This window comes from Hylobates moloch, unplaced genomic scaffold, assembly GCF_009828535.3.
Source record: "Hylobates moloch isolate HMO894 unplaced genomic scaffold, HMol_V3 SCAFFOLD_7, whole genome shotgun sequence".
NCBI lineage: Eukaryota > Metazoa > Chordata > Mammalia > Primates > Hylobatidae > Hylobates > Hylobates moloch.
Window position 1 is genome coordinate 29565858 of NW_026652282.1, and position 10880 is coordinate 29576737.

A 10880-nucleotide genomic window follows, 5' to 3' on the forward strand; every position below is an offset into this window, starting at 1 on the left:
GAGATGGGGTTTCACCATGTTGGCCAGGATAGTCTTGATCTCTTAGACCTCGTGATCCACCCACCTCAGCCTCGCAAAGTGCTGAGATTACAGGCGTGAACCACAGCGCCCGGCCTTTAATGCCCCCTTTCTTTCATAACATTATACCAAGTATTATTTGGCAAACTTCTCATCCCCTATACTGTGTTATTTATTGGCATTGTTTCCCAGCTCAGGCCTAGACGCTTGGTACATTCTGTCTCTCTGGCCACAATGATTGTGTAAGCAAAGCTGTAAACCAACTTAAAGGAATGGGAAGAGTTACAAACTTAAGTCTCGCATACATGATGCAAGATGATGACTTTGTCAGATATTTTCATGATTTTATGATATTTATCAAACATTTTCTCTTGGGAAGTTTATGTTAGAGTAACAATCATGTATCATTAGGGAGTAGAGGTAATGCTAAAAGCAAGAACTGAGAGTAGTTAATTCATGAGAATGAATGACGGAATCCCATGACGTGATAGATCAGCAGCTACACTATGGTCTCAATAGTTCAATTATTCAAATTACACAGATTGTAGGTTTTTTTTTTTTTTTTTTTTTTGGAGACAGAGTCTCACTCTGTCGCCCAGGCTGGAGTGCAGTGGCGCAATCTCGGCTCACTGCAAGCTCCACCTCCCCGGTTCACGCCATTCTCCTGCCTCAGCCTCCCGAGTAGCTGGGACTACAGGCGCCCACCACGATACCCGGCTAATTCTTTGTATTTTTAGTAGAGACAGGGATTCACCATGTTAGCCAAGATGGTCTCGATCTCCTGACCTCGTGATCCACCGCCTCAGCCTCCCAAAGTGCTGGGATTGCGCCCAGCCCACTGATTGTAGTTTTCTAATGTGACATTTTTGTTTTGATTATTCAGTTGGCCAGACAACTGAGTAACCAAATGGTTTCACCTACTTGTTTGGTTATTCAGTTGTTCAGTTTCTTGACCTTTTTACCCCATGCATCCTTAACATAAGCCGAATTTATCTCTGTTCAATGTAACACAAAAGCCCCTATTTAGAGCCAGATTATACCATAGTTTCCAGCTGTGTCCTCTTAAATATATTACTCATTCTCTTATATCCTCCATTTCTTTCCCTAAAAAAATGAGAATACCACCTATTTCCTATACATGGTTGCAAACATATGTTTACAAGATGTAAATTACCTTGCACGGTATGCATCTCTCAGGATGTGAAAGTGACCATCTTCCTCCTCAGTAATTTTGTCTTATCAAAGCCATTAAAAGCCCTCAGAGGTTATTAAATTTGCTTTGACAAACCGTGGAGTTATTAAGCAAAGTAGTAAACTGTGAACACACCTCAGTTTTTTTCTCGAATATTGTAGTGGAGCTGGAAAATTTTTTTTTAGGTATTTCTTCCATATCCACAAAAAAGCAGCAAGCCCACTGAAACTCATTTCTTTGTGCTAGTAAATAATCTCCTACGTTTCTTACTGTACGTTGATTTATTGTTCCCCATTTTCTCATTCCTACTGAATAGAATAGCATATCTAGCCTACGGTGGGAAATGTGATATCCTTTGGTTAATGGGGTGTTAAGAAAACATGACAGGAGCAGAGCCTTGAGATGGGCTGGCATGTTTGGGCTTGCTATCTAGCGACAACCTATGAAAACATGCACTGGGTGGCCGGTGCCATTCCAGTGTGTGCCTCTGTATGTGACACATCCAAGATAATCCAAACCTAACCTGCCGCTGAAAGCCAAGCCTAGCAACTACCAGCCTGATGCAGAACCAAGTCTAGTTCAACTTAGGTCAGCCAAACCCCACAGGACCATGAGAATTAATGCTATTTAAAACCATTAAGTTGGAAGTAATGATTATTACTTGATATTATTGTTTTGGGAGCTGACCAATACATCTGCCCAAATAAACGTGTTTGTTCACATCATGACGTTGTACTGAACCCCTATTAACCTCAATAGGGAAGGCATCAGGTTCAAGAGACTGAGGAAGTAAACCCATAGCCAGCAAATGAGGCATTGGGTTTTATTAGGGGTTTACATACAGGGTAGGGAGTTCAGTAGTGGTGGGCTAGACAGGAGAAGTGCCTTACCTACAGAAACGATCCAGTGGTGGCAGACCGGACAAGAGATCCAAGCAGCACAGTGGTAGTGACGGCAGCCGTGAACCGAGCAGGCAAACCAACGCCGCTTGGAGGCAGCATGCAGTTTATATAGGATTTTCAGTTAACACATTGCCCTTAATGACATTCACCTGGCAACCTTCACCCAACCCAAAACTCAGGGCCTCAATCCGCTGTACGTATGGCCCGTGTTCCACGGGACGCGCTTGAGGCTCAGCTGTGCCTCATAGACAAGGAAGGGCTCTCTTGCTGGGCTACTCCCAGATTCCGTAGCTCGGAAAACACATTCAGGTGTGTCTGCAGTACAGGATCATTCTCAGGGTATGCGTAAATTATTGCAATCAGGTGCATTTACCATATACTTGATTACCTATCTTACTGGTTATGTTGTTGTTTTGTGTGTACGTGTGTGTATGCATGGGTGTTTTTACAGAGTCAGATGTCAACTGCAGGGACAATACAAGTGTCTTACTCATTTCAGCCTGCTGTAACAAAATACCATAGACTGGGCAGCTTAAACAACAGAAATTTATTTTCTCACAGTTCTGGAGGCTTTACGTCTGAGGTGAGTGTTCCAGCATGGTCAAGTTCTGAAGAGGGCTCTCCTCCTGATATGTAAACAACAACCTTCTCCTGTGTCCTCACATGGCAAAGAAAGAGCAAGCTCTCATCGCTTCTCGGCCTTTTGGCTAAGATCAAGTGTAGAAAGAGCAAGCTCTCTGGTGTCTTCTTTATACTGGCCACCAGATCAGAGCCCCACCTGCATATGCTTATCTTACCCTAATTAATTCCCAAAGGCTCCATCTCCAAATAGCATTCCATTGGTGGTTGGAGCTTCAGCATATGAATTTGGGGAAAACACAAATATTCAGTCCATAACAACAAGTAAAGGACTACAGAATCTATTTTATACAGTAATATTTTCTTTTATGAGCTACATGAAAATGACAAAGCAAGTGGTTTAGTATTGTAATGCCAAAACAAAGATTAAGAACTGAACTGAGCAAATACTTTATACTTCTGGTTCAGTTCATCGTAAGTGAATTACCCAAAAATATAAAAGGAGAGCTGTAGTTGTTCTAGAAAAATCTTCCTTCGTGTAGGAGTGGGTTTGCGGGTTACTGTGCTAATCCACACCTGGAGTTTTGGGCGTCAAGGTTGATAAGGGTCAAGGGTTTGGGTTTTGGCTCTGGCTTGTGGAAGATCGTTTTCTGAGAGCATTCTTGGGCACTATGTCCCATTCCAATGGGACATAGTTTTCAACAGAGGGGAATAATCCAGGTGTATATAAGGCAATAAAAGAAACCCTGAGGCTTCCAGGCCTTAGCAAGAAGAATTGGAGTGGAAGTTTAAAAGCAGAACTGGAACATTTTCTAACTGAGGGTGGTAGAGAGAATTCTGATATTTATATATTCAGCTGAGGTTGAGAGCTTTTAAGGATGCTGAGCTGGCTGCTGGCTTGGAATGAACGTGTGTGTGTGTGTGTGTGTGTGTGTGTGTGTGTGTAGTACACTGTAAATAAGCAACATTGCTAGTCTTATAATCTTATAATTGTTCATGAGAGGAAATACAATCTAGAGGAAGAGATCATCTGGTTTACTGGGAACTAGTAATGCTTATCTTGCCGAGGTTTAAATGAATGATCATGGCTGTAATGACTTATAAGAAAATTAAATCTAAGAGCACAGCATCTGAGCAGAAACTATATACAGAGGTTTATGTACACAGCTGTGTGATGAAAAGAATTAGATGTGCTGTGCCCTGATGCTTTTGCAATAAAGAGTTCAAAAATCTGTGGAGAACACCCTACTCCTTAGTACAACCCAGAGCAGTCTGCTCTAGCCTGCTTAATTGGTATGCTATGATCAAATCCCTCTTGATTACACCCCTAGGGTATAATAGGAGGCAGGTTTTACTTTAACGCCTTTCATCATACAGAAAGTAAACTGCTTTATGGATAAAAATAGCCATATACAGACTCACTATTGACACCAGCCACCCCTGGTGACTTCAGGGCTCATCAGCAATGCACAACTGTTTTAAAATAAAGCAAAGAGTCACATGTATAATTGGAATTACAGGAATAATGAGAAGCAAACAGAAAGAGGCCACGTTGCCTTGAGGGCTAATCTATAGTTTAGAAAAAAATCGGGGCCCTAAAAGACACACTATTGAGGGGGTCTAGGGATAGAGCTATTTTTAAAGCAGTGCTAACAAAACAATTGGTGTCACATAACACTCCAGTAACTAAGATAATTCACTTGACTGCAAGACAAGCAAAATATAGGATGTTAAATGTACAACTATGCCTCAAGGTTATCCAAGTTAAAATTTGGAGCAAGTAAACATGTACCATTTTACAATGACAAAATGAACACTTAGTTTTCACTGTGTTTAAGAAAAGTGTCTTTGCCACATTAAATGCATTATCAGGAGATAGATTATTATCACAGCTGCAAGGAAAATATTTTTCAGATCCAAAGATTCAAGAACCTTGTGGTACACAGAACTTGAATTGCTGTAAGATGAAAAGTTAAATGTCAGCAATTGAAACAACAAATATTCAGGATAAAGTGTTTATAGCCCTTTCTTTTGAGGGTTTTCACATTGAGGAAATATGCTTTTTATCTTCTCCAGTGATACTTTAACACGGGCCATCAAGCACCTGAATAACAGCAATTACAAAAATATATGTTTTTCATTAACGACTGGGCATTTTATGCGTTTTTTTATTTTGCATATTAAATATGCCCCTAAAATAGTGCTTGTTCTTCAGTCTACTTATTAGAAGTTCAAAACAAGGCTTTGGTTCAAATCTAGTTTCTGAGATAAATTTCTTAAATCATTGTAAAAAATATTAATGGTGACTAAAATTTTAAAGTTTTTAGAAAACATCACAGATAATCAGAACAGGAATAAAAAGAACAAAGAGTAAAGGAAGGAGAAGGAAGGAAGAAGGAAAGGGGAAATGTAAGGAGGAGTAGAGAATGAAGAGGTGAAGGGAAAAGCTGTGATTTTTCTTTTCAGATAAAGCACAGGTAGAGAAAATCTATGACATTATGAGAGTCCTTCATTTAAAAACCACATAGTTTTAGGTAGGAGGGTTCTTATTGGTGGAATCTTCCATATTTGTTCAATCCAAATTATCCATTAATTGTTCTGTCTGATTTATTAGCTTTCATCAAATAGCTATCAGTTTCTATGCTTTAGCAACTTGAAATCATTTGCCAACTGTTGTGATATAATACAAGTCAAAAAAGTTGATATGCCCAAAGGCTTATCTGGATTTTGTATTCATTTTTTCCATTTTAAAGTTCAAAACAAGTCATTTCTTTTTCTTTATTCTCTGCAATCAATACAAAATGTGTGTTCATACTATTAAGAAGAGCATGACTGTTTAGAAGGCTTAGTTCAATGGATTAGTAGACAACCATTTTTCTAATTAGTCTTCCCCTCCGAACTTTTCTCCACTTTCCGCAGCAAATGGAAACGTAATGAGAATCTCATAGTATTCTGCCAAAATAAAGGGGATGTCAGGCAATAAAGCATATCCAAGCTAAATATCATCACAAATCCCATATGTATTATTATCATTTTATTTTTAAGTGTTTTTTTCCACCAAAAGCCAAGAATGAAATTGCTTTGAAGGTAATTGTTATATGGTTATGCTTTGGCTCTGTATTTGAGCATCCACGTAAGTCTTTAATTAATAATTTGTGTTATGGACCGTATTCTGACAAGATGTTTTGCTAAGGAGATACGCTCCCTTCCCTTACTGCCACCCACAAGAGTAAATAAAGGCAAGACACTGGAGTTTTGGAAGTCAGATTGGGATTCTGAAGAAGTTCCTGGGCCCTGAGTATCATGGTACACAGTAGAAAGCCACTTCCTGCCTCTCTAATATCTAAAACAAAAGATTTGAACTGGTAGCCATTGCTCTAATTCAGGCCTGAGATACATTTGGCTAATTTGATACAGGACAGGTTAAGCTCCAAACTCAGGGCTTGGCCTGGGAGGATTCTTGGCTTTGCCTAGGAAAGAGTTCACGGGCGAGCCGGTGGCATTAAACAGCTATTTTTTAGTGAACATTACTGTGCTTTGTGGAGCAGGGACAACTCATAGGCGGTGCCTCCCAAGTTGGCAGGGTATGGGCTGCTGGCTACTGTATTTATATCCATTTATACCCACATTCAATTACATGTAAATTAAGAGGCAGATTAATGCAAATTGAGAGACAGGTTATTTAGAACTTTCTAGGAAACGGGTGGAAACTTCTGGGTTATTGCCATGTCCTTTGTAAACTGTCATGGTGCTGGTGGGAGTGGCTTATGCTAATATGCAATGAGGGCTGCTGGGGATCACTTTTGTTGCCATCTGCTGGTTTCTGCTGTTTTTCTCACTTCCCTTGGTCGCTGCCTGCTGCTACCTGCCAGTTTCTTCACTTTATCCTCTGGGGACTGGGAAATAAGTCCTGCCCACCTCCTACCTCAGGCTTGCACAGAATTTTTAATTGGAAAACCTTTTTCCAGTTACCCACCAAATATACATGATTGCCTACTATATATCAGGCACTGTTCCAGGTGCTTGGAATTCACCAGTAGACAACATGCACACATAAAAAAAGTGCTCAACTTATGAGGCAAATATATAGTGCACTAGCATGTTTTACATACAATCCAGATTCTTAAGTTCCTCTTGAAAAATAAAATATCTGGCCAAAAATAGCTCTACATTCTGACGTGGACACTGCTAGGCTGAATTGATTAGCAGTTACCCATTTTAGACTGGGCACAGGCATGCCATTTGCCAGTATTCTTTCCAATTTACACAATGTCCATATGCAATTAGATCTTTGCTTCACCTATTTCCATTGCCTTTCAGGTCCTTGTAGGTATTTTAATTGTGGACTCCATTCACTGTATTATTTCATTTTATTTCAGTTCAGTTTGTATCATTTTGAGTTCCTGTTTTTAATTTAGTATAATATCATAGAAAGTGTTTGTACTTAATTCTACGGCTGGGTGCGGTGGCTCACGCCTGCAATCACAGCACTTTGGGAGGCTGAGGCGGGCGGATCACGAGATCAAGAGATCGAGACCTTCCTGACCAACATGGTGAAACCCCGTCTCTACTAAAAATACAAAAATTAGCTGGTCGTGGTGGCACGTGCCTGTAGTCCCAGCTACTAAGGAGGCTAAGGCAGAAGAATCGCTTGAACCTGAACCTGGGAGGCAGAGGTTGCAGTGAGCCGAGATCGCACCACTGCACTCCAGCCTGGACAACAGAGGAAGACTCCATCTCAAAAAAAGAAAAGAGAGAGAAAGAAAGAAAGAGAGAGGAAAGAAAGAAAGAAAGAAAGAAAGAAAGAAAGAAAGAAAGAAAGAAAGAGAAATGAAAGAAAGAAAGAGAAAGAAAGAAGGAAAGAAAAAGTGTTTGTACTTAATTCTAATGCAGAATGTTATGGATTCTTATATTGGTTCTAGTATAAATAAGCTAAATAAATTTAAACATGTTTTTAAAACTCTGTGTGGTCCAAATATATTCTCAGGAAAGAGTTTGACTTCTTTGTGGGTTTGAAATTGAGTTCAGTTGAAACTCACAATTCAGTTGAGCTGCTATAATTTCAGTTTTATGGTTCTGTCTTCCTTACGCTATATATTTTTAAAAGAGGTTTTGTTGATTAAAAAAAAAAAAAAAGAAAGTTTGGGAACCATTGGGCTTTGTGATCTCTATGATCTCCTACAAATTAAAACTTATGTGATTTAACAGTAATCAAAAGCAAATTGGTATTCCTATTTAACTTTTTATATACAAATCTTATTTCCTTAAAATTCCCTAAGTTGGAATAATATCTTAAAAGCTGTTCTTCCATAGTATCAATTAAGTGCATAATAAACTAAAAATATTTGCGGAAAATACATACACATCTGGTAAAATTGTGTTGCTAAGAATAGGAATAATAAATACAAAAATGAAAATTGGGAAGAGAGAATAGTGGTGCATTTGGGAAGGGTGGCATGTGGACGAGGGCTTCTAGAGTATTAGTAATATTCTATTCTATTTTTTTTTAAGAGAAGGGCCCTCACTCTGTTGCCCAGGCTGAAGTTTAGTAGCACTATCATAGCTCTCAGTCTAACCGTGAATTTCTGGGCCCAAGCCATTCACCTGCCTCAGCCTCCTGAGTAGCTAGGACTATAGGAGCATGCCACTATGCCCAGATAATTTTTTAATTTTTTCACAGACTTAATGTCTTGATATGTTGGTCAGGCTGGACTCAAACTCCTGGACACAAGCAATCCTACCACCTCAGCCTCCCAAAACTCTGGGATTACAAGCATGAGCCACCACACCCAGCCCCCTATTTCTTAAGTGAAGTGATTATGAGGAATAGTTCAATTCATTATTGCTCTATATTCCTTACACAGGTAAATCATATATGCACATCTACTGCAAATTAAAAAAAGGAAATTTCGTTGAAATGAAGATCACATCGGAGGTCAAAATGTCACACCAAAAGGAAAGTAAAAAACTCAAAAGTAAAGATATTTTGTAAAAATTATGAAGTGTTAAAATTGTAAATGACATTTTATTTTTAAATGTTGTATTATTATTTATTAAGACTTATTCGAATAAGCCAAAATGATGAAAATGCTTGTTATATAGAGAAATCTAAAATGCAAGGCAGTGAAAGCAGCTACTCTTCCAATAACTCCAAAAGACGAAAGTATGTTTGGTATACTAAAAAAATCTAATCTGTAATGTAGTCAGTGGTATATTTTGAAAAAAAAGTAAAACTATAGTTTTGATTATTTATAAAAGAATGAATTATTTTATATTTAACATAATTAAGTCAGAGTTAAATAGTAACATGTAATTTTTAAAATTGATAGAAAATGCATATTATACAAATGTGATAAACAGCATTTATACTGTGGAAAATTTGTATCAATGACAGAAGGTAATTTCCCTTCTTACTACAATTCTTTTTTAAAGGCAAAAGAATATAAAAGATGAACAAGTGTATATTCTGAAAAAGGTTAATTTTCTTCTTTAAAAATTTTAACACTTTGAAAGTACCCGCATTCAACTTCTCTTCAAAATTATTACTTCTTAAACTACACTCTGCCAAGCAATTTGCTATTGAGAACTCTCAAAATACATTATTAAATACAATTTTAAAACATACCCGGTTTTTTGAAATACAAATTTTAACTTTGCTTTTGAAACTGACTGATGAGAAATTGCCTAACTTTGAAAAAATGTTCATTAAAAAAATCCATATTCCACCTAGTCGTGTGCTAAATATCAGCATTACAAGCAGCTGTTTCAAAACCTAGTTTTATGTAACATGTGCCCTTTTTAAAATTTTTCATAAAATGTAGTATCTGTTGGTAGCACTACTGATAATATAGGAAAACGCTGAATTATGATCATACAGAAAATTATAAAATAGAAAAATAAACTTAGAGTTTAGTATAGAGTGTCTGAACATGTGTACAGCAAAGGGATCAGTTGGGGATGGTGACTTATTCAGATATTTGTAATATCCTTTCATCTACTTTTATCTGTTTTATAGTCTCCTAGTAAATTATAAGCAGTGATTACACCCTTAATCTTTGGCTTTATGGAAAAGTATAAAATCGCTCTTCAGTTTTATTATGACTGTATATGGGTATTTTATTTACAAAAACATATGCTATTACATTTTGGCCAATCTTTGTATTAATTTTTGTAAGAATATATTGTGTAAGCATTTATAGGGTAATAATACATATCATACAAATGTTAAGAGTGCAATAGCAAAATAAAGAACCATAGCCAAAATAAATTCCTCATAAGCAAGCATCACACACATACACACACACACACCCACACACACCCACACACACATGCGCGCGCGCAGAAACATGGATATTTTCTTTGCTGACTTAGAAAAAATTTTCAGGTAAAATGTCCTGTAAATGTTCGAGTGGTCACAAGTAAAAATTTACAAAGTGTTTCTATAGTTCCAGCAGAAAGTGAGGTGCATTAGAAGAAAAATATTCAGGATATATTTAGAAAGACACCAAATTTTGATACAAGTGGTAACTCAGTTTAATTAACCAAATATATACCACCTGCAAAATATGTCATAGATACTGATAATTCAAAATAAGTAGTCTCTAATTTGGAAATTAGCAACACACATTTTTCTGTATATATATGGACAGATATATTAATCCATCCCTGGCATAGGAGTATCCCAATGTACTAATTTGAACTCTTATAAAGCATTCAATTCAATATAACTCATTAAATGGCCCTACAGCCCAAATAAGAAGCCATCTTTAGTATGCATGATACAAGCTTTCATTTCTGTAAAAAGAAATGGCAAAAGATTAGATTTGCAAAGCAAGATAAAAAGACACTTGTCATCTCCTAGATCTTCCAGGAAGCAGCATATATAGGAGAAAGAGAAAAAAGGTAAAGCATGATTGATATAGGAAAACAGCTTTACCTTATAAATCGTGTGGTGTCTATATACATGGGAAATTTTCTAAATTAAAAACAAGTCAAGAAACTATAAAGAAATTTGGCCAGGTGCGGTGGTTCACACCTGTAATCCCAGCACTTTGGGAGGCCAAGGTGGGTGACTCACCCGAGGTCAGGAGTTTGAGGCCGGGCTGGCCAACATGATGAAACCCTATCTCTACTAAAAATACAAAAATTAGCTGGGCTTGGTGGCTCATACCTGTAGTCCCAGCTACTCA

General features: G+C 37.6%; 1 protein-coding gene and 1 pseudogene across 1 annotated transcript in view; one reads left to right on the forward strand and one right to left on the reverse strand.

Annotated features, from left to right (window-relative positions):
- Positions 1–10880, reverse strand: part of DMD (dystrophin) — a 2251240-nt gene that overhangs the window by 1798776 nt on the left and 441584 nt on the right. The gene's annotated exons all lie outside the window — the stretch shown is intronic.
- Positions 2800–2972, forward strand: LOC116812403 (U2 spliceosomal RNA; annotated as a pseudogene).